Raw genomic sequence first — 22,849 nt, 5'->3', positions numbered from 1 at the left:
AGGGCAGGAAGAACTTTCACTCATTCATCAGATATCTACTGAGCACCCATGCTGCCCAGCACTCTACTGGCCATTGGAAATATGGCAGTGAACAGGACACAAGGGCTCTGTTCTCAAGGAACTCACAATGCAGTGAGAGATACATAAAATAATCAAGGGAATAAATACATTTTTAAAAAATTTATTTTAAGTTCCAAGGTACATGTGCAGGATGTGCTGGTTTGTTACATAGGTAAGCTTGTGCTGTGGTGGTTTGCTGTACCTATCAACCCATCACCTAGGCATAATATTAAGCCCATCATGCATTAGCTATTTTTCCTGATGCTTTCCCTCCCCCCACACCCCACCCAGACTGGCCCCGGTGTGCAGTTCCCCTCCCTGTGTCTATGTGTTCACATTGTTCAGCTTCCACTTGTAAGTGAGATCAAGGGGTGTTTGGTTTTCTGTTCCTGTGTTAGTTTGCTGAGGATAATGGCTTCCAGCTCCACTCATGTCCCTACAAAGGACATGATCTTGTTCCTTTTTATGGCTGCATAGTGAGAATAAATACATTTTAAAAGATTAACAGATTGTGGTAAGAACACAATCTTTGGAAGGAAGGTGGCAGGATTCTGTAATAGGAAACAGGAGACAAGACTCATCTCCTATAGGGTGTTCCAGGTGATCCTCTCTGAAGAGGCAGCATTGCAGCTCAACTGAAGGATGAGAGGGAGCCAGTCACATAAGCCAGATGGGGGAAGAAAGGGCTGAGGGAGCAGTGGGAGTGGGGATACTTAGAGGAAGGCATAGCAAATACTCTCCAGGAAGAAGAACTAGCATTTGTGAAACCATTTGTGAAAAGCTGGGGAAACTGCCAGTATATCTGAGGAACTGTAAAAATGTCCTGTTACATTAGGATGTAAAATGGAAAGGGAGGCAAAAAATTGTGAGAGCTGAAGTCAAAGAGAGGGAGGTGCCCTGTGAAGGGAGGACCTCTGACTTTACCTTAAAGTTCAGTGCTTTCCTAACAAGTGTCACACTTGGAGCAAATTCACCACCACAGCCCTATCTTCATTCTATCAAGGCTATTATTTCCTTATTTTTCTTACAATGAATTTCATGTTATACTTAAAATATTTTTAAGGGAAATATTATCACTGTACTATGTAGAGGAAAAAATTATAGTATTTACCATTAATAGCAGGTAACTACAAAATATAAATACAAGACTAATAAAATGTTAAAATATCTCACATGTCTCCTAAAATTTTCGTGACAGGTTCACATCCTAGACTTGAGGGTATGGGGATGGAGGGCATTGAGGGATTTTAATTAGATGACCGAGGACATGAGTTTAAATTTCAGAAATCAGTGTTGAAAGAACTCTCCTATTTATATCTCCCACTAAAAAGTGATGATTATCCTGGCAGTCAAAAAAAAAAAAAAGTATTTCCAGACGAAAACTTTTTCCCCAAGGGACTTTCCAGTGGAGAATTACATGAAGTCAACTTTGAAAGCCCTGATGAATAGCAAGCTACAACACAAAAATTCAGAGAGACTGGCTAAGGACAACCTGCTCACTGAAATTCCCAAGTTTAGTATCATTTCCTCCAGCTTGAAGAGGATGGCTTAGCTACTTGGCAGCTGGGGAGTAAAGAGATTTAGATAAAGCTCTTGAAAATGAGGAACTAGCTTATAATTCTTTGCTGGGGAAAGCCACAATACGAAATCTAATAGATTTTTTTTTGGTTCTTCTTATGAACTCATATCTGGCAGCTTAGAGGAAGACATGAACTTAAGTACCCATCCCTGGAGACTTTGGTTTTGCCATTTGAAAAATATTTATGAAGCCCCTATGAAAAGTCAGATACTGTGTAGAAATCAAAATTACTTAATGCAGTTACAAATTCAAATGTCCAACAAGTGCCAGGAGGGAAATGTGAATGACACAGCAGCCCAATAAGACAATAGAGAGTGGCGGAGGCTACTGGAGAAACTGCTGCTCTGCTCCACTCAACAGTAGCCATCCCAGGAATGTGGGGCCTGTGTTGACAGGTCTTCAAATATTTTAACCGAAAAATCATTGCACAATAGTCATTAGGTTTAGGGGAGAATTGGAGAGTAGGGGGAATATCTCTTGATTTGTAAAAGCTGGCAAGTATCAGAAAAGTTTTAAACAAGCTGCAAAGCCAAGTAAAATATACCGGCAGACACAGGCAGAAAGCAATCCAAGGGCCCCAGTGGGTGACCTCTGGATGTCACTGAGTCTCAGCCTTTTTGGGGCTTATGTGTTGGAAGATAAGACATGTTCATAAATAACTACAATACAGAACATGGTGATAAGTGTTGTGTGAGCAAGATAAAGTGCTAAAGGAATTCAGAGGAGGGAGGGATTACTGAACAGTGGGTTCCTAAGGAGGGAGAAGCGGTGTCTCAGAAAGTTATTTCTGACAGCATGTTGAGGAACCTAATAAACTCAAGGAGGGGGGTGGTGGGGAAGAGATCTCCAGTGATCTTAGTAATCTGGCCAGGAAATAATTAATGCAGTCGGGACTGGGCACCAGCATATCACAGGGAGCATTTTCAAGATGTACATCTAGCCCTTACCCCTGACATCCTACATAGAAATTCCTTGGGTTGAAGATCATGCACACAAGTTTTAAAATGTCTTTTTAGTTAATTCTCTTTCAGGCTCTTCCTTAACTTCTGCTCTAAGGAGTTGTCCCTTAAAACACTGCCTAAAACAACAGGTATGTCTCTTTTGTCCTTTCTGCATCCCCAGATTCAAATAAACTAGGAGGCACAGGTTGTCAAGTTTTTACTTTGTGAGTGTATCATCTGTGCCTGTACCTGGGATCCCATCCTGAGCCAGGCAAGAGCCTTGGTAAAGCACTGTCTTAGCCTGGAGGAGAACACACCTTCCTGTACTTACCCATTTGGAGCAGGTGCCATTTCGTTATTCCCAAGAAGACACTCTATGCTACAGTGGCCTGCAGATTACCAGGGAATTGATAGATTTCCAAGCCATCTTTCTCCAACAATTACCTAAAAAAAAATAACCCTTATGTTGACATGAGTTGTATATAAAAGGTTGACACAAGTATCTATTGAATTTACTTAGAACTAAGGATGAGATTGATATCCAATACAGTTATAAAAATCCAGAAGTTCACCTATACTTTTCCAATTTATAACTCAAAATTCTTATCAGAACCTTTCTGTATGTGCCTTAGTTTTCAGCTTCTTTCAGGAATACCCAGGCTGTGTTACATCAAAGACACCCAGCAAGCAGGTCCTGTTGTTTCACTATTATTGTTGCCACAGGAGAGATTTTTTGGGCTCCAAATCTGCCACCTCTCTCATCACTGGCCATCCCTCCTGAAAGGTTGCTTATCTAAACACCAATCTAACCTAACAAATCTTACTTCAAACTGTGCACTGTCCCAAAGAAGACACACAAGGAATGCAACATTCTCTGGTTGTTGAAGCATATGCATTTCAAAATCAAGGAAGCCTTCAGTATGCAGAAGTTGTTAGCTTTCTTAGCCCCTTCCTCTTTTGAGCTAAAACCATTCTCTTCCATTCTACATTCCAGTAAAAATGGAAGTTGTCCATGCCTTCTAAGCTTGTGAAGTAAAAGAAGAGGTGGATAATGGGAAAGCCTTAGTATCATGAAAATTAATGACTCCATAAAGCTCCAGTGGAGGTAATTAAGATGAGAAATATTTGCATTTTGTGAACTACACGTGCTGCCCAAAATAAAATTAGGGGAACACTCTTGAATCCTGCAAGAGGAACTGATCCCAGGAAACTTGTTATAGTCAGTAGGGCGGAAACTGCCCGTTCGGCTTGATTATGAGCTTGTGCCCTCGAAAAGGGAAGATAGTGAGCCCTTTAAACAATAGTACCTATGTTGTGTGCATTTTGTAGTTTAGAAACATTTTTACGTCCGCTGCATCATTTGATTCTCACAGCAGTCTTAAGAGAGAGGCAGAGGATTATTATTATAACCAATCTACAAAGAAACTGGGGCCTACAGGGATGTGTAGTGGATACATGATGCTGTTGCTGCCAAATGCCCCTTCACCCTTCTCCAAGTTCACCTCTGGGGAACACCCGCCCTTGTTTTGAGTCCATGTGCTTATAGAAGATGTAACAACAAAATTTATTACTCTAAGGATGGGGCATGTGAATCAGAGCCTTAAACTCTTTAGGTCTCACAAATTTCTTCAGGGATGGGCCCGGAGACTTGGTTAGGGCTAATGAGTTGCAAGACTTTTATTTGTTTGTAGAGTGATGTGCCCACTTTCCTTCTTACCCTCATGTGATGTCTTGCAATAAAGTAAACACATACGAGACTAGAGTTAGTAGAAAGAGAAAGGCTTGGTTCAGATGAAATCATTGACTTTCCCATATTGGAGCAATTACATTTCCTTTTCTATTTTTATTTATTTATATATTTTTGGAGACAGAGTTTCACTCTTGTTTTCCAGGCTGGAGTACAATGGCATGATCTCAGCTCACTGCAACCTCCGCCTCCCCAGTGAAAGCATTTGCCTGCCTCAGTCTCCTGAGTAGCTGGGATTACAGGTGTGCACCACCATGCCTGCCTAATTTTTGTATTATTAGTGAAGATGAAGTTTCACCATGCACCGCGTTGACCAGGCTGGTCTTGAACTCCCGACCTCAGGTGATCCACTCACCTCAGCCTCCCAAAGTGCTGAGATTACAGGCGTGGGCCACCGCACCGGGCCTACATTTCCTTTTTTTTTTTTTTTTCCTGACATTAATTTGAGCTGGGTTTATAGGCATCTAAAACTGAAGAGTGATTCAAAATGGGTATGGTGTCCATGGCCCCATAACTTCACTTTGCTCATGGGTGACGTAGCTCTCTAGCTCTTATTTGGCATCATCTTTCTGCATTCATGTGTGTTGTCAATGGGTAACTTTCCTCCATATTTGAGGGAGAAAAGTGAGAGGGTGGAAATGTTTCCAACTTCTTTTTTCACATCTAAAAATTTCTGGCCACTAGCCAGCCAGTGGATTGCATGCTCATGGTTCAAGTGCACCCCCTCTTCCTGCCCCAACCCACAGTAGCCAGAATGGGAGGCCAGAGTGCAGAGATGGGGAAAGGCCAATGGGTGATAAGGCACAGGATATAGCCACTTGAGCAGCAGAATCTTAGAAAGGTCAGCTCCCTTAGAAAGAGGCTGTAGGCACAGTAAATCTTTCTATAGCACTAGTGCTTCTCAGTGCTGCCTCAGATATCCACAAATTCTTGGGCATCCTATGATAATGCTACAATTTTGCATTTGAATTTATCATTCAAATGTTTTTCATGCTTAGGTTACCTGTGTGACTACCTTATGAGATTTCAGTGTTTGTATTTGTTGTATTTGCAAACCAATTGTATCCAAGTCATAGTACTCAGTTGTCACGAGTTAATGAAAAAAAAGGAGGCAATCTTAATGAAAAAGTGATACACTTGCATCAAGTGAAAGTCAGATGACCTCATGGATCTTCATGGGACTAAAACTTTGCAATAATGCCCATGGAGAAAGTGTGATGAAAAAACTGAGGCTCAAGAGTGAATAGACAAGTTAAACTCCAAAGAATCTCGCTAAACTAGGTGTGAGCAGATAATTCCTTTTAGCCATGTGGGATTATCCATCACAATTAATTTGGCCACTTAAATTTTAGTTGTTTTCTAATTTTATTTGTAGTACATTTAACTAAAAAGTTCGTTTTTGCTACTTTGGTTATATACAACTATAAAATGAATGATTTATTCCTACTTTTATGTTTGTGTATGTGTAAATAACATTATAATAAAAGGGATATATCAACGATGGAGACTATGAGAAATTTCTTGTTTCTTAAAGCGGCTGATCAGTGTCTCAGACTTGAAAACCACAGTGGTATAGTGTCTCTCCCTACCTGCTTTCTTCTGGCTTTCTTCTTGTGGTTTGAACCTTATAATACTCTTCTTCTTTTAAGCCGCTTTATTAAGGTAGAATTGGCACCCAAAAACTACACATATTTAACACACACAACTTGATGAGTTTGGAGATAAATATAAACCAAAATTTTTCTCCTGTACTCTTATATATTATTTGCATGTATGTGTGTGTGTGTGTGATAAGCTCACTTCACATAACATCTACCCATTCAGCAAATTTTTAAGTATACTATACAGTATTGTTAACTATAAGCACTATGTTGTGCAGTAAACCTTTAGATCTTATTCATTATGTATTACCGAACCTTTGAAACTTTCAACTAACACCTTCTAATATGTGCTCTCCTCAGCCCCTGGCAGCCACCATTCATTCTCTGCTTCGAAGAGTTTGACTATTTTATATTATATAAATAGTGTCATGTTGTGTTTGTCATTCTGTGTCTGGCTTATAATACTTAGCATAATATCCTCCAAGTACATCCATACTTTTGCAAATGGCAGGATTTCCTCTCCATTTTAAGGCTGAATAATATCCTATTGTATACATACATCATTTTACAAACATTTTTTATTATACTTTAAGTTCTGGGATACATGTGCAGAACGTGCAAGTTTGTTACATAAGTATACATGTGCCACGGCGGTTTGCTGCATCCATCAATCCGTCATCTACATTAGGTATTTCTCCTAATGCTGTCCCTCTCCTAGTCCCCCACCCTCCAACAGGCCCCAGTGTGTGATGTTCCCCTCCCTGTATCCATGTGATCTCATTGATCAACTCCCACTTATGAGTGAGAACATGTGGTGTTTGGTTTTCTGTTCCCATGTCAGTTTGATGAGAATGATGGTTTCCAGCATTATCAGTGTCCCTGCAAAGGACATGAACTCCTCTTTTTTATGGCTGCATAGTATTCCATGGTGTATATGTGTCACATTTTCTTTATCTAGTCTATCATTGAAGGGCATTTGGGTTGATTCCAAGTCTTTGCTATTGTTAACTGCTACTGTTAACAATAATATATATATATGTGTGCATGTGTCTTTATAGTAGACACAAGCCACAATAAATATATGTGTGTATGTGTCTTTATAGTAGAATGATTTATAATCCTATGGATATATACCGAGTAATGAGATTGATGGGTAAAATGGTATTTCTGGTTCTAGATCCTTGAGGAATCACCACACTGTCTTCCACAATGGTTGAACTAATTCACACTCCCACCAACAGTGTAAAAGTGTTTCTATTTCTCCACATCCTCTCCAGCATCTGTTGTTTCCTGACTTTTTAATGATCACCATTCTAACTGGCGTGAGATGGTATCTCATTGTAGTTTTGATGGGCATTTATCTAATGACCAGTGATGATGAGCTTTTTTCATGTTTGTTGGCTGCATAAATGTCTTCTTTTGAAAAGTGTCTGTTCATATCCTTCACCCAGTTTTTGAAGGGGTTGTTTGTATTTTTTTTTTTTTTTTGTAAATTTGTTTAAGTTCTTTGTACATTCTGGATATTAGCCCTTTGTCAGATGGATAGATTGCAAAAAATGTTCTCCCATTCTGTAGGTTGCCTGTTCACTCTGATGATAGTTTCTTTTGCTGTGCAGAAGCTCTTTAGTTTAATCAGATCCCATTTGTCTATTTTGGCTTTTGTTGCCATTGCTTTTGGTGTTTTAGTCATGAAGTCTTTGCCCATACCTATGTCCTGAATGGTATTGCCTAGGTTTTCTTCTAGGGTTTTTATGGTTTTACATCTTATGTTTAAGTATTTAATCCATCTTGAGTTAATTTTTGTATAAGATGTAAAGAAAGGATCCAGTTTCAGCTTTCTGCATATGGCTAGCCAATTTTCCCAACACCATTTATTAAATAGGGAATCCTTTCCCCATTGCTTGTTTTTGTCAGGTTTGTCAAAGATCAGATGGTTGTAGATGTGTGGTGTTATTTCTGAGGCCTCTGTTCTGTTCCATTGGTCTATATATTTGTTTTGGTACCAGTACCTTGCTGTTTTGGTTATGGTAGGCTTGTAATATAGTTTGAAGTCAGGTAGCGTGATGCCTCCAGCTTTGTTCCTTTTACTTAGGATTGTCTTGGCTATATGGGCTCTTTTTTGGTTCCATATGAACTTTAAAGTAGTTTTTTCCAATTTTGTGAAGAAAGTCAGTGGTAGCTTGATGGGGATAGCATTGAATCTACAAATTACTTTGGGCAGTGTGGCCATTTTCACGATATTGATTCTTCCTATCCATGAGCATGGAAAGTCACATTTTCTTTATTCATTCATGTGTTGATGGACTCTTAGTTTGCTTTCATGTCTTGGTTGTTGTGAATAATAATGGAATGAACATGGGAGTGCAGATATCTCTTCAAGATTTTGATTTCAAATCCTTTGAATGCATACCCTAAAGTGGGATTGCTAGATCATAATGGTATTTTCATTTTTAATTTTTAAAGGAAAGTTTATACTGTTTTACATAGTGGCTTCAAGAACATTGTACAAGGTTCTTCATTGTCTATAACACATCCTCACCAACATTTGCTATCTGATGGTCTTCTGATAATACTTCTCCTAACTATTTTGAGGTGATATCTTATTGTGGCTTCGATTTACATGTCCCTGATTAGCAATGTTGGAAATATTTTCATATGCCTGTTGGTAATTTGTATGCCTTCTCTGGAGAAATGTCTATTCAGGCCCTTTGTCCAATTTTTAATTAAGTTATTTTTATTGTTTTTCTGTTTGTTGCTATTGAGTTGTAGGATTTCCTTATATATTTTTGACACTAACTCTTTATCAGATATATGGCTTGCAAATATTTTCTCCCATCTGTAGGCTGCATTTAACAATTAGTTAATTGTTTCCTTTGCCGTACATAAGCTTTTCAGGGTGATGTAATCCCAATTGTCTAACATTGCATTAAGGTAAGTTCCTTTCATACCTAACTTTTTGAGAGTTTTCATCATGAAAGGATGTTGAATTTTACCAAATGCTTTTTCTGCATCTAATGAAATAATCATGGGATTTTTATCCTTTATTCTGTTCATGTGATGTATCATATTGTTTGATTTGCATATGTGAACCATCTTCGCATTCCAGGGATAATTTCTTCTTGGTCACAATGTATGGTCCTTTTAATATGCTGAAAATTTTGGTTTGTTATTATTTAATTGAGTGTTTTTGCACTCATGTTCATTGAGGACGTTGCCCTGTAGTTTCCCTTTTATGTGATATTTTTGTCTGCTTTGGTATTAGGGTGATGCTGACGTCACAAAGAATTTGGAAGTGTTCCCTCTATTTCTGTATTTTAACGAGTTTAATAAAAATTGGTGTTAATTTTTTTAATGTTTGGTAGAATTTATTTCTGAAGCTGTCTGGTCTTGGGCTTTTCTTTGCTGGAAGATTTTAATTACTGATTCAATCTCCTTATATTGAATGAACAGTTACATAGAAACAGTCATTGGTCTGTTTAAGCTTTTTATTTCTTCTTGATTTAGTCTTGGTGGGTTGTATGTTTCTAGAAATTTATCGATTTCTCCTAAGTTGTCCAATTTGTTGACATATAATTCTCACTAATAGTTCTCTATGAACTTTTTTGTTTCTTTATCTTTTTCATTTCATCACTGGTTGTACTTGTCTCCTCTTCCATTTCTGGAACATGTTATTTAGGTAAGTCTTATCTCTTTTTCTCTTAGTCTAATTAAGCTTTTGTTGATTTTGCTTATCTTTTTAAATAAACAACTCTTACTTTTATTAATGTTTTCCAATACTTTTTTAATGCTATATTTCACTTTTTTTTCTCTACTCTCTATTCTCTTCCTCCTGTTAACTTTGGGCTTAGTTTTTTATTTTTCTAATTTATTGAGGTATAATGTTAGTTACTTATTTCAGGTCCTTATTTTTAATGTAGGTGTTTATTACTATAAATTTTCCCTCTTAGTACTGCTTTTGCTGCACTCCATAAGTTTGGTTATGTTGTATTATCATTTTCATTTGTCTCAAAATATTGTCTAATTTCCCTTTAATTTATTCTTTGGTCCAATGATTGTAAAAGAATGTGTTTTTTGAATTTTCATATACCTATAAATTTTTCAATGTTCCCTTTGTTATTAATTTCTCATTTCATTCTATTTTGGCTGAAAAAATATTTAGAATGATTTGAATCTTAAATTTTTTAAGGATTGCCTTGTGTTCTAGCTTGTGATCTATGCTGGATAATTTTCCATGCTCACTTGAGAAGAATGTGTTTTCTGATGCAGCTGGATAGAATGTTTTGTATATTGCTGTTAGGTCCATTTGGTCTATAGTATTGTTCAATTCCACTATTTCCTTATTGATTTTCTGTCTGAATGATTTGTCCATTACTGTAAGTGGGGTATTGGAGTCCCCTGCTATTATTGTATTGCTGTCTATTTCTCCATTCAGGTCTATCAATGTTTGTTTTATATGTTTAGATATTCTGATATTGTGTGCATATTTATTTATAATTGTTATATCTTCCCGTTGAATTGATTTTATCATTATGTAATAACCTTCTTTGTTTCTTGTGACAGTTTGTCTTAAAGTAATATATTTTTCATCCTTTCACTTTCAGCTTATGTGTGTCATTACATCTAAAGTTGGTCTCTTGTAGACAACATATAGTCAGATCTTAAACAAATTTCATTTAGCCACTGTATCTTTTGGTTGATGAGTCTATTTACATTTAAAGTAATTGTTTATAGCTAAGAGCTTACTATTGCCATTTTTTTGGTAATGTTCTGTCTGTTTTGTAGTGTTTTTGTTCATTTCTTCTTCTCTTGCTATTTTCCCTTGATGATTTTTTTATAGTGATATACTTTGACCCTTTTCTCTTTATCTTTTCTGAGTCTGTTACAGGATATTTTTGTGTGGTTACCATGTGGCATGTATAAAACTTCTTATTGTTATAACAGGATTTTTTGAGGTGATAACAATTTCAACTGCATATGAAAGCTACAATTTTACTTCCTCCCCCGCCCCATGCTTTATGTTATTAATGTCAGAATTTACTTCTTTTTTATATTTTGTATTAACTATTTTTTGTGGTTATAGTCATTCTTAATACTTTTATCTGCACTACCATTATGGCATTACATTATTCTGTATTTGTCCATATATTTACATTTACCAGTGAGATTTACACTTTCATGTGCTTTTGTGTTGTTTAGTGTTCTCTCATTTCAACTTGAGGGTCTCTATTTAGCACTTCTTGTAAGGCAGATTCTAATGGTGATAAACTGCTTCAGTGTTTGTTTGTCTGGGAATATCTTTATCTCCTTCATTTTTAAATAATAGTTTTGCCAGGGTTGGCAGGTTTTTTTTTTTCTTTCTTTCTTTCAGCATTTTGAATATACCACCTGCCTTCTTTCTCACCTTCAGGAAGGTTTCTAATGAGAAATATAATGATCATCTTCTAAGGGTTCTCTTGTATGTGACCAGTCACTCTTTCTTTGCTGCTTTCAAAAGTCTCTTTATCTTTGACTTTTGACAATTTAATTATAATTTGTCTCAAGTGTAGACATCTTTAGGTTCAAACTACTTCAGATCCTTTAAGCTTAATGAATTTGAAAGTTCATTTCCATCCTCAGAAATGTGAAGTTTTCAGTCATTATTTCTTGAAATAAACTTTCTTCTTCATTTTCTTCTTCTTCTCTTTTTTAAACTACTGTAATGCATATATAGTTTTGCTTGATGGTGTCCCATAAGTCCTATAGGCTTTTTTCACTCATTTTCTTTATCTGTTTGTTTTGTTCTTCTAACTGTGTTATTTCAAGTAAACTGTCTTTGAGTTCACTGATTCTTCTGCTTGAATGAGTCTGATGTTGAAGCTGTCTATTGAATTTTTTTAGCACAGTCACTGTGTCCTTCATTTACAAAATTTCTGTTTGGTTCTTTTTTTGTTTCTATCTCTTTGTTGAACTTCTCATTTTGTTCATGTATTGCTTTGTGATTTTATTTAGTTGTCTATCATGTTCTCCTGTAGCTCACCAAACTTCTTTAAGATAATTATTTTAAATTATTTGTCAGGCAATTCATAGATCTCCATTTCTTTAGGTTCATTTACTGAAGTTTTGTTTTTTCTTTTTGCAGTGTCATAGTTTCCTGATTCTTTATGATCCCTGTAGCCCTGCATTGATGTCTACGCATTTGAAGAAGTAGCCATCTCTTCCAGTCTTTACAGATTGGCTTCAGCAAAGAAAGCCTTTCACCACCCTGGTAAGAGATTCTAAGCAGACCAACTGGCAGGGTACATGGGTGGGCAGACCTAATGGCAGAGTCCATGGATGGGCCTACTGCTAGAGTCTACAGATTGATAGGTGTGATGCCTGAGCCCATGGGCAGGTGGGCCTAATGTCTGGGTCTAAGGCAAGCTTGCTGCCAGGGTCAATGGCAAACTCAGATACTTACATCACTCTCCCTTTCCCTTATGAAATAACCCACAGGCTGATGGAATCTTCCCAGTGCTGTGCTGTGTTGGCTTGCAAGAGAAGTGGTGTGGGCAAAGTGCAACTATTCTTACTCTCTGAAATGTGTCCTTTCTTTTTCTATCCTTCACCTGACTGCTGTAATGCCTTACCTGAAATCTAGAGATTTCAAGAAGGTAGTCTTGACTATGGATGAATGTTAAGTCCATGTTTCTGTAAAGGAATAAGGGCTGGAAACTTCTATTCCATCATCTTGCTAACATCACTCTGTAATACCTTTCCAATGGGGCTTCCTGTTTGGAGTCTCTCTACCTCTTTCTTAATCATTCCAGATAAGAATTAATCTTATTTACATACTTTCTTCATGTCAGTCCCAGACTCAAGAACTTCTGATAGCTTTCATAGGACTATCAAATATAAGTTCAAACTTCTCTTTCTGACATTCCAGGTCCTGCCACTGGGCTATCACACCTGCTCTGCTTTCCTCACCTACAGTTTGTACCCTGGTCATTTCAATTCTCTTATTGAGTCCCAGAGCAAACCCTGTGCCTTCCTGTTCTTTCATCTTTGCCTTTGCTCTTGACATTGCCTGTCTATTGTCATTCATCTCTTTAAATTATTCTCAACTACTTCAAGTCCTACTTACATTGCCAAATACTCCGCAAAAACCCACTCCATAATAATTTCAGCCCGTAGCAATCTATATTCTATTTTTCTTTTCATAATATTTAGTAGGAGCTCTCCATATTTCTATATTTGATTTTCTTCAATGTGTATGTTGTCTGCTAATATTATCTAATGTTTCAACTGCAAGTTCTATTCTAAAAAGTCTCAGGATTTCCTACTGTGTATTTTAACTGTGAATAAGGTAGGCAGGATGCCTTGCATTCAGCTTTATTTTCCAGAGAGATGAAGAGAGTTCCTGAAGGTACAGGTAAGCAAAAATAAGATAACACATTTTGTTGAGTGGGTACATGTGTGTATTTTCAAAAATGTCATAACCATTATAAAAAGAAAACTGTCTTAAGCCACAAAATATTTAATAGAGTAAATATGTGAATTATACTTTTTGTTTATCTCTGGTCTTAACTGCCATCTCTGCTAAGAAAAAACAAAAACAAAAACAAAGCATGATTTTCTTTGTATTATGTGATTTGATAAGACTCTCAACTGAATTTTCATCTTAGAGTCAAAGCTTTTCTTTGGCATATTTATATCTGGTGCCTTAAGGATCTAACAGTATGTGGCTAAACCAACTCCCTTCCCCTCTCCCTTCTTTCCTTCCTTCCTTCCTTCCTTCCTTCCTTCCTTCCTTCCTTCCTTCCTTCCTTTCTTCCTCCCCTCCTTCCCTCCTTCTTTCCTTCTCTCAACAAATATTTATTGAGCAATCGCCATATTTCAGGCTATGTACTAGGTGTTGCTGATATAACAGCAAGCCTGTAGGACATAATACCTGTCCTAATAAATTCATAGTCAAATAAGCACTCCTGTTGAAAAACCCAGCTGCATACGTTGACCAATCAAAACCTCAATGTCTTTAATTTTCAGCTAATATAAGAAAAAGACTGTTGAGAGAGAGAGAGAGAGAGAGAGAGAGAGAGAGAGAGAGAAACAATGTCTCCTATTTATCTCTCAACTCACAGCAACTCATTCCTCTTTCTTTAATTCTTGGCCTTCAAAAAAAGAAATAATTGTGGGTCAGCATTTGTCATGTGTCTTTAAGAAGTGGGCAGTACCCTAATAAGCAGTGCTAAAAGATGTGCAGTGATTCCCTTTCAAATGGAACCACTGTAAGAAAGTAATTATGTGATTTGAATCACCTGATTCTGGTTGGCCTACCAGTCACAGTAGTCCTCCCATCTTCTTTAATGCCAGCACAAAGATCAGTGGGTAAGTCAGGCTCTAACTACACATAGTGTTCTTGATCACAGTGTTGGTTTCACAGGAGTACATGCAACCTCTTCTGGGCCAATCAGAGCTCTTCTTTGAGATTTTCTGCTTGGGAGCAGAATGAGAGTTTTTACTTCACCCTCTAGGTTCAAGGAACAGGAAAAACACAAGCCTAAATTTGCCTGCTGCCTTATTGTACAAGAGATGAAAGATGTCCACTACATTTGTAAAGAATGAAATCAACCCTCGGGGGGAAAAAGAGACCCAAAAGAAGAGGAGAAAAGAAATGTCTCTATGACATCATCCGAGCCCCTCAATATGGCTGTGCTTAAAGCCAAACCTAATGAATGTCATACTTTACATAAGCTACTTTGGGTTTAACCTCATGTCATTTGCAATTAACAAATGTTGGCAGCTTCTTTGGATTATTAATTGTTGCTTGTGAAAGTTTATTAAAGGATATTTTTCCTAATGCATACTTATTATTTAAAAAAAACACATGTGTCTATGTATATGTATATATATGTATAGATACATGTATGTGCTTTCTTCTGAGCACATTAGAAGCAGGTGAAGAGGGATTCTAAGGGAAGCTTTAAGCCTTGAAAAGTATAGCTTCATCATAGATAAACAGGGCCTATCATGTCATTCAATGAAGCAAGTGAGTTAATCCATTTGAAGAACATTTATTGAGCAGTTATCTTTTCATCCTTTTGAGTCTACTAAAACAAACATGCCACATTTTTTTTATTTAGGATTTTTTTCTAGTCACTTAACAATATATTTCAGAGCTACAATAAAACTCTACTTCATTCTTCCTTTATGGCTTTTTACTTTACTACTAAATAAATGTTTCATATTTTAATAGTTGTCTATGAATGGAAAACTATTATTTTTAGTTTCTTGCTACTATGCAAAAGTAATTATGATAAATGGTCATGTGTGTATATATTTGCTGTCCAAAAAATTGGGCATTTAGAAGTTGAGCAGATTTTGCATAATTCTTGCTCAGACATTTTACCAAATTGTACTCATACCCACAGTATATGAAAGTGAATCTCTGCATCCTTGGCTAGGCTATACTGTCGTTTTTTAAATCTCCATCCATTTTATGGATGAAAAGAGATATTTCAATGTTCTCATTTACATTTTTAAAATTATTCATGAACCTGATTATTTTTACAAATTTGGAAGCCATTTCATTTATTTTTCTGTGAATTGCCTGCTCATATTATTTATGTAATTCCATTGTTTTTCTTCCAAACTTGTCATAGCTCTTTAATATTGAAAACGAGTTCCGTCTGTTCATTTTTGTGTGTTGGAATATGCTCTTGCTTTATTTGTTTATTTATTTATTTACTATGTGTATCGTATAATTTTCTGCACAGTTTTTATTTTTATTTTTGAGATAGTGTCTCACTCTGGTTGCCCAGGTGAGTGCAGTGGTGTGACCTCCCAGGCTCAGATGATCTTCCCACCTCAGCCTCCCAGATAGTTGTGACTACAGGTGCGTGTCACCACAACCAGCTAATTTTTTGCATTTTTAGTAGAGTTGGATTTTGCCATGTTGCCCAGGCTTGTCTCGAACTCTTGGGCTCAAGTGATTTGCCTGCCTCAGCCTCCCAAATTGCTGGGATTATAGGTCTGAGCCATCCACCTGGCTAGTTCTTAATTTTTATGTCTGTAAATGTATCACTCTTTTTATAGCTGCAGTTTTGTGCCTTGTTTTGAAAGAATTTCCTCACTCCAAGCAAGACTTAAAATATATACAGTATATCCACATTTTCTTTTAGTACTTTTATTATTTCATTTGTGTATTTAAAATTTTTATCATGATGGAATTTATGTGGGTAAGGAAAGAATTGAACTTTATGTCTCCTCAAACTGTTCATGGTATAATCCTTCCTTTTCCACTGATTGTAAATACTATGTTTATGTATATTTAATTCCTAATGTATTTGGATGTATTATTTAGTGGTTTGCTATTTAATATGGTGCTATCATTAATGAAGGCGGTGTAGGAAACATCAAAGTAAAATGTACAAGCAAGTCAACATTGCTTTAAGTGCCATAAAAGTAGAAAGGCAAACAAATTTTCAAATATATGTTTTTTTCTTTACATACTTCTTCTTGGTTCTGATTACTCTCTTACTTATCCAACACTACAATGTTTCACATCTATTTTCTTATTTCATCTTAGGAAAGTGCTGCTACTTCTCTATCTTACAGATGAGGGAAACAGGTCTCAGAGAGGCCTTGTGGTTTGTTTCAGGAATCCTGATGGTAAGTAACAGAGATAGGAGTTAAAATGAGACTTTCTGACTTTAGGTTTCCTGTTGAATTCCAAGATTTCTTTTAGAAATAGCCATCACATAAATTACTCCCAGTCGATTCCACTTTCTAGTATACTTGGCTTCTATTAAAGTGAGTTTCCTTGAAGATCCTCAATTAGGCATCATTTTTCACCTGAGAAAAAATACATCTTAAGTTGTGACAGTCAATATTCAATAAATAGCTGCTAAATGAATTAGTCCTTCAGTCCACCTCCCACGTTTTATGGAAAAACTGTATCTTCAGTGGGAACTTATCAATTAGAATTTGTCTTCAAAAGAAGAGTCTCTTGGGTTACAATATTGGTCCACAGACATTAATATTTAAATATTACTTCAAAAAAATAGACAATTTTGATTTTTGAAAGGGTCTCCTACTCTCATTCTTATACCTTCAAACTTTTGAATGTGGTTGGAGACTTTTTTGTACTCTTTCTTACAGTTGAAATCCCCTGAGATTCAAAATTGATTATATGATCAAAAATATTTCTTATTAGTTTTTCAACAGCCATATCTCACAGCAAAAGCCAAAGGAAGCCACCAAGTCCTGTGAGACCTCCTGAGGCAACTCTCAGATTTTGCCTTGGCTGGCACGTGAAGAAGCAGAGCTTATTTTCTTGACAAATGGGTATGTACAATTTCAACATGAAGAATTATTCAATTCAACTTTTGACCTAGGTCTTTCCACACATTTCAGGGAGTTACAGAAAAAATTACACAAAAAAATGTTGAAAACTTTCTAGCAAGTAGAATAACAACAATGTAAAATATAGTCATATTTACCAGAAGAAGTCATCAAGAAGACACCCAGGACCCTTCAGGAGTTAGTGTGCAGTAAGCATTCTTTTAATCACTCATTCATTCATTCATTTGACATTTCAGATAAACCATGAACAAAAATGAATATGATCTCTGCCTATATGGAGCCTATATTCTGATGGAGATTTAGGGTTACCATGTTACGATTACTTTTCTATTTGTTCCTTTAATTTTTTGTACTTCTGTTTTTCCTTTCCTGGTTTTGAGGTAGTTTAATATTTGTTGGAGTTTCACTTTAATTTTTCTATTGCCTTTTCAGCTGTCCCTTTTGTGTTATTATTGTTGCTCTCCTTGTTGTTGTTGTTGTTGTTGTTGTTGTTATTCAAGTGATAACTATAGGGAATTTCAACATACATTTTTAATGTTTCAATCTCCTTAAAGTTATTAGTGTGCCACGTAATGTTAAATGAACAGAACTTGCAATCATACAGGTTCATTTACCTCACAACACTGTTCTTTATGCTATAATTTTTTTTTAATGTATAGAAATGTTATAAGCCCCACAATTCAATTTTACAACATTTGCTTTACATAGCCATATGTCTTTAAGAAAATTAAGAGAAAAATTTGTTTTAAAAATATTTACCTACACATTTATCATTTCTGATATTTTTCATTTCTGACAGAAGAACCACGTTTCAATCTGGTGTGATTTTTCTTCAGCCTGGAGAACTTTTGAATTTCTTATGGTATTGTCTGCTGGTGATGAATTCTCTAGTTTTATTTTATCTGAAAGTATCTCTGTTTCATTTTAATTCTTAAAGGATGATTTTATGGGATACAGAATTCTAAATTTAACAGTTTAATTTTTCTTTTTTTCTTTCTTTCCCCTTTTTTCTCTTTCTTCCTTTCTTTCTTTCTTCCTCTTTGTTTCTTTCTCTCTCTTTCTTTCTTTCTTTCTCTCTCTTTCTTTCTCTCTTTCCCTCTTTCTTTCTCTCTTTCCCTCTTTCTTTCTCTCTTTCCCTCTTTCTTTCTCTTCCCTCCCCTCCCCTCCCCTTCTTCCCTCTCCTCTCTCATTTTACTTTTAGCACTTTCAAGACATAGTTCCATTCTCTTCTGGCATCTATTAGTTCTAATAAGACGTCAGAGAAAATTTATAGTGTTCTGCCATGAAATCTGCCATTTTTCTCAGGCTAAATGCAATATTTTTTAATCTGTAAATTTATTTCTTCAAAGATGTTTTCTCTTCCAAGCTATCAGTCCCTTTTTTCTGGGATTCCAATTTGGCACAATCATGGCTCACTGCAGCCTTGACCTCCCAGGTTCAAGCAGTCCTCCCGTCTCAGCCTCCCAAGTAGTTGGGACTGCAGGTGCATACCAACACATCTGGCTATTAAAAAAAAAATTGTAGCAAAGGAGGCTTGCTATGTTGGTCAGGCTGGTCTTGGTCTTGACTTCCTAGCCTCAAGCAACCTTCCCACCTTGGCCTCTCAAAGTGCTGGGATTACAGGCATGAGCCACCGTGCCTAATCACATTTGCTTATCTTTTTCATGTGGTCCCACAAGTCACAAAGGCTGCATTTAATTATGTTTAGTCGTCTCTGCTCTGTTTTCTTTAGAGTGTATTATTCCTTTTGCTCTGTCTTCAAGTTTTCACTGGCTGCTCCTTCTGTCATCTCCCAGCTGCTGTTAAGTTCATCCAACAATATTTTGTTTACAATATTGTATTTTTCTGCTGTAGAATTTCCAGTTTTTCATAGTTCATTTTTCTTTTGTGAGATTGTTGGATAATTTTCTCTTTCTGTCTTTCTTTCTTTCTTTCTTTCTTTCTTTCTTTCTTTCTTTCTTTCTTTCTTTCTTTCCTTCCTTCCTTCCTTCCTTCCTTCCTTCCTTCCTTCCTTCCTTCTTTCTCTTTCTTTCTTTCTTTCTTTCTTTCTTTCTTTCTTTCTTTCTTTCTTTCTTTCTTTCTTTCTTTCATCTTTCTTTCTTTTTTCTTTTGTGGCAGCATCTCACTCTGTCACCCAGGTTTAAGTGCACTGGCATGATCTCTGGCTCACTGCAACCTCTGCCTCCAGGTTCAAAGGATTCTCCTGCCTCAGCCTCCCTAGTAGCTGAGATTACAGTCATGTGCCACCACATCAGGCTAATTTTGTAATTTTTGGTAGAGATGGGGTTTCATCATGTTGGCCAGGCTGGTCCCGAATTCCTGACCTCAAGTGATCTGCCCACCTCAGACTCCCAAAGTGCTGGGATTACAGGCCTGAGCCACTGTGCCTGGCAGAGACCATTATTTTTCCTTATATCCCGGAGCATGGTTATAAGAGTAGCTTGAAACTTTTTGTCTGCTAATTCTAACATTTGAGTCATCTCAGAGTCAGTCTGCTTTTCTTTCAAGTGTGGGTCACAGTTTCCTATTTCTTCATATGTCTAGAAAATTGTATTGAATCTAGAATATTATGAATGACATATTAGTGAATCTGGATTCTGTTATGAACCTCTGTTAGTATTGATTTTTAATTTTAATAGGCAGCAAACTTGTTTAAGCTCAGACTCTAAATTCTGTCCTTCTAGTAGTAGGCAGCAGTTTCAATTTCCAGTCTGTTAACTTACATTTAGTCTTGCATAGGCATATTTCAGGCTCAACCAGAGATTAAGACAATGTTTTTATGCAGAACGTAGGGTTCTCTGTGGCTCTCTCATTTCCACATTTCCTGTCTCCCTTCTTACTCCTGTGGTAACACCAATCTCTGTCCTCTAGTTCTGAAACCATCAAGATTAAAAAGTTTTTTTCTGAGTTTTAGCATCCAGTCTCTGCCTGTTGGAGTCTGCCCTTAGGAAAAAGACTTAAAAAGTAGGTAACTCATCCAGTGCCCTTCGCTCCCCCAGTATGAACTGCTGCTCAATTTCTGCTCACTTTTGTTCGCTTTCCAGTGTTTTCAGGTACATCCCTTTTATATTTTGTCCAGAGTTTGGAAATCTTATCTGAAGGAGGGTTGGGCTGATAGAAATTACTTCTCAATTACTCAAAGCTAGTTGAAACCTCATTCTAGTGGATAAGACAAGCATAAATCAAATCACTACTCAGATAAAGATAAAAATTGCAATTATGCTAAAGTGCTAAGAAAGAGAGGGGCATGGTATTGGTAAGAGTTTATATTTCGATTCACTGATAGAGTTAGTCAATTCTTCATTGAGTTACTTTGATGATAAAAGGAATACATACATGTACGATCCTTTAATGTACCAGGGGCATAGTTAGCACTCAATAAATGTTAGCTATTATATTATATTTATTTTTGTTAGGATGATCAGGGAAGTCTTCTCTTAGAAAGGGGTATCTGATTTAGCTCTAAACAGGAGTAGGAGTCAATGTGGTCAAAGGAGAAAAGAGTTTTCTGGGTGTTGAGAAAAGCACACGCAGAAACCTTGCGGTAGCTGAGAACAGACACAAAGGAAGCAGTAAAGGACAGCATGGTTGGCATGGAATGGTTGAGGGGAGCATAGTAAAGAAGGCTGGAGTGGGTGGAGGTCAGGAGGTCAGACCTTTTAGAGATTGTAGGCAATGTTAAACAGTTTAGTTTTCATCTCAGGAGTAATGAGGAGCCATGGGTGTGCTTTAAGGAAAGAGGTACAATGATCATATTTTTGTTTCAGAAAAAAAAGTTGCTGGCTACTGTGTGGTGAATGAAGTGGATGTCGGTGGAATGATGGAAGACTGCTACAGGGGTCTAGGCAAGGGGTGTAAGGGTGGCAATGCAAGGATGGAATTACATAGAACAAGTTGGAATGAGAGACCTAGAAAGGACCTAGATACAGGGCCACATTCTCCGAGATGATCCATAGACATCTTTAACTCAACAGGCCAAAACAGAATACCATTTTCCAGCTTTCAGTGAGATAAATTTCAGTAATTCTTGGTGTTTCTTGCTTTGTTACTCCCCAAAGTGAACTGTCCCCAAAGTCTTCCCCTAAGCCCTCCTGCATTTATCTACTGCCACTGATTGCAGAGCCTTGCCCTTACTCACTGAAGTGAGTGAAACAGCTTCCTAACAGATATTCCTATTTCCAATCTCAACATTTTCTTATTTGTCCTCCAACTAGATCCAATACCACCTTTTCTAAAAACCCAATCTCATATGTTATCTGTGCTTAACAATCTTTCAGGACCCCTATTTGGTACAGGAGAAAGTTCAAATTCCCTAGCATGACATATGATGCTCATGACACATGGACCCTTCCTTTCCCTCTTTCAGCAATTTTTTTTTTTTTTTTTTTTTTTTTTTTTTTTGAGACAGAGTCTTGCTCTGTCGCCCAGGCTGGAGTGCAGTGGCCAGATCTCAGCTCACTGCAAGCTCCGCCTCCCCGGTTTACGCCATTCTCCTGCCTCAGCCTCCCGAGTAGCTGGGACTACAGGCGCCCACCATCTTGCCTGGCTAGTTTTTTGTATTTTTTTAGTAGAGACGGGGTTTCACCGTGTTAGCCAGGATGGTCTCGATCTCCTGACCTCGTGATCCTCCCGTCTCAGCCTCTCAAAGTGCTGGGATTACAGGCTTGAGCCACCGCGCCCGGCCTCAGCAAATATTTTTATGCACCTTCTACTTGCTGGAGAAAAAGGTGGAAATGTTGACAGAGATCCCTGTGCTCTTGTTGCCATTAGTTTAATGGGGGAGACAGAGGCCAGTTTCAAATTCATCTTCCTCTACTTCTTTCTCTACCTATACTGCTCTCCTTAAATTTTCTTCAACACATAGAATTTTTGCCATCATTAATCACTTTGTTCTATTCCTTGGTATTTCTGAGCCTTTGCACATACTGTCTACTCTTCTTTCCTCCTTTTCTTCTTGTTAAGAAGACACAGTTTTAATACCACTTTTTCTAACCCCCATACACATCTTTTTTTTTTTTACTTATTATTTCAATTTTCTCTGAAGAATCTACTGCTTGATGAGCAGATACTTTTGTAACTGTACTTAGTACTTCACATTTCACCATTTATCCTCTTGTCTTTTGCAGTAAACAATAAAATCTTTGAGAGCAGGAAGCTGATCTGTTCATTTTGTTGTTGTTGTTCTGTCGTCTACAATATTGCCCAGCCCCAGTCAACAATTGATTGTTTATCAACTCTTTTAAAGCCTTCTCATTCTACAAATGGGAAAATAAAAATGCCAAGAGGAGAAGTGACAAGTCTTGCGAAAGGTCTTGGAGTTATTTTAAGATTACTGTTTCTAAATAGGAGGTTGTCAATATTTCTCTGAGCAATGTACTAGAAGGTTTCATGGAAGGGACAGGACTTAAGATGAGCTGACAAGTTTGACTAGATTTGGGACTGTGGGTATACAGGTGGAAGCTGGTAGAAGCTGAGCTGGGACTGAGGAATTTGGTCAGTAGTTTAATGACCCCTGTCAGCTGAATCTATGAACACAGGTTACTAGATAAAAAGCAAAGGGGCCGTGATGAATGGGTGAATGAGTACTAACATGCAAGGGCAA

Source organism: Macaca nemestrina, chromosome 6, assembly GCF_043159975.1.
Source record: "Macaca nemestrina isolate mMacNem1 chromosome 6, mMacNem.hap1, whole genome shotgun sequence".
Taxonomy (NCBI): Eukaryota; Metazoa; Chordata; class Mammalia; order Primates; family Cercopithecidae; genus Macaca; species Macaca nemestrina.
This window is presented reverse-complemented; position numbering follows the sequence as displayed.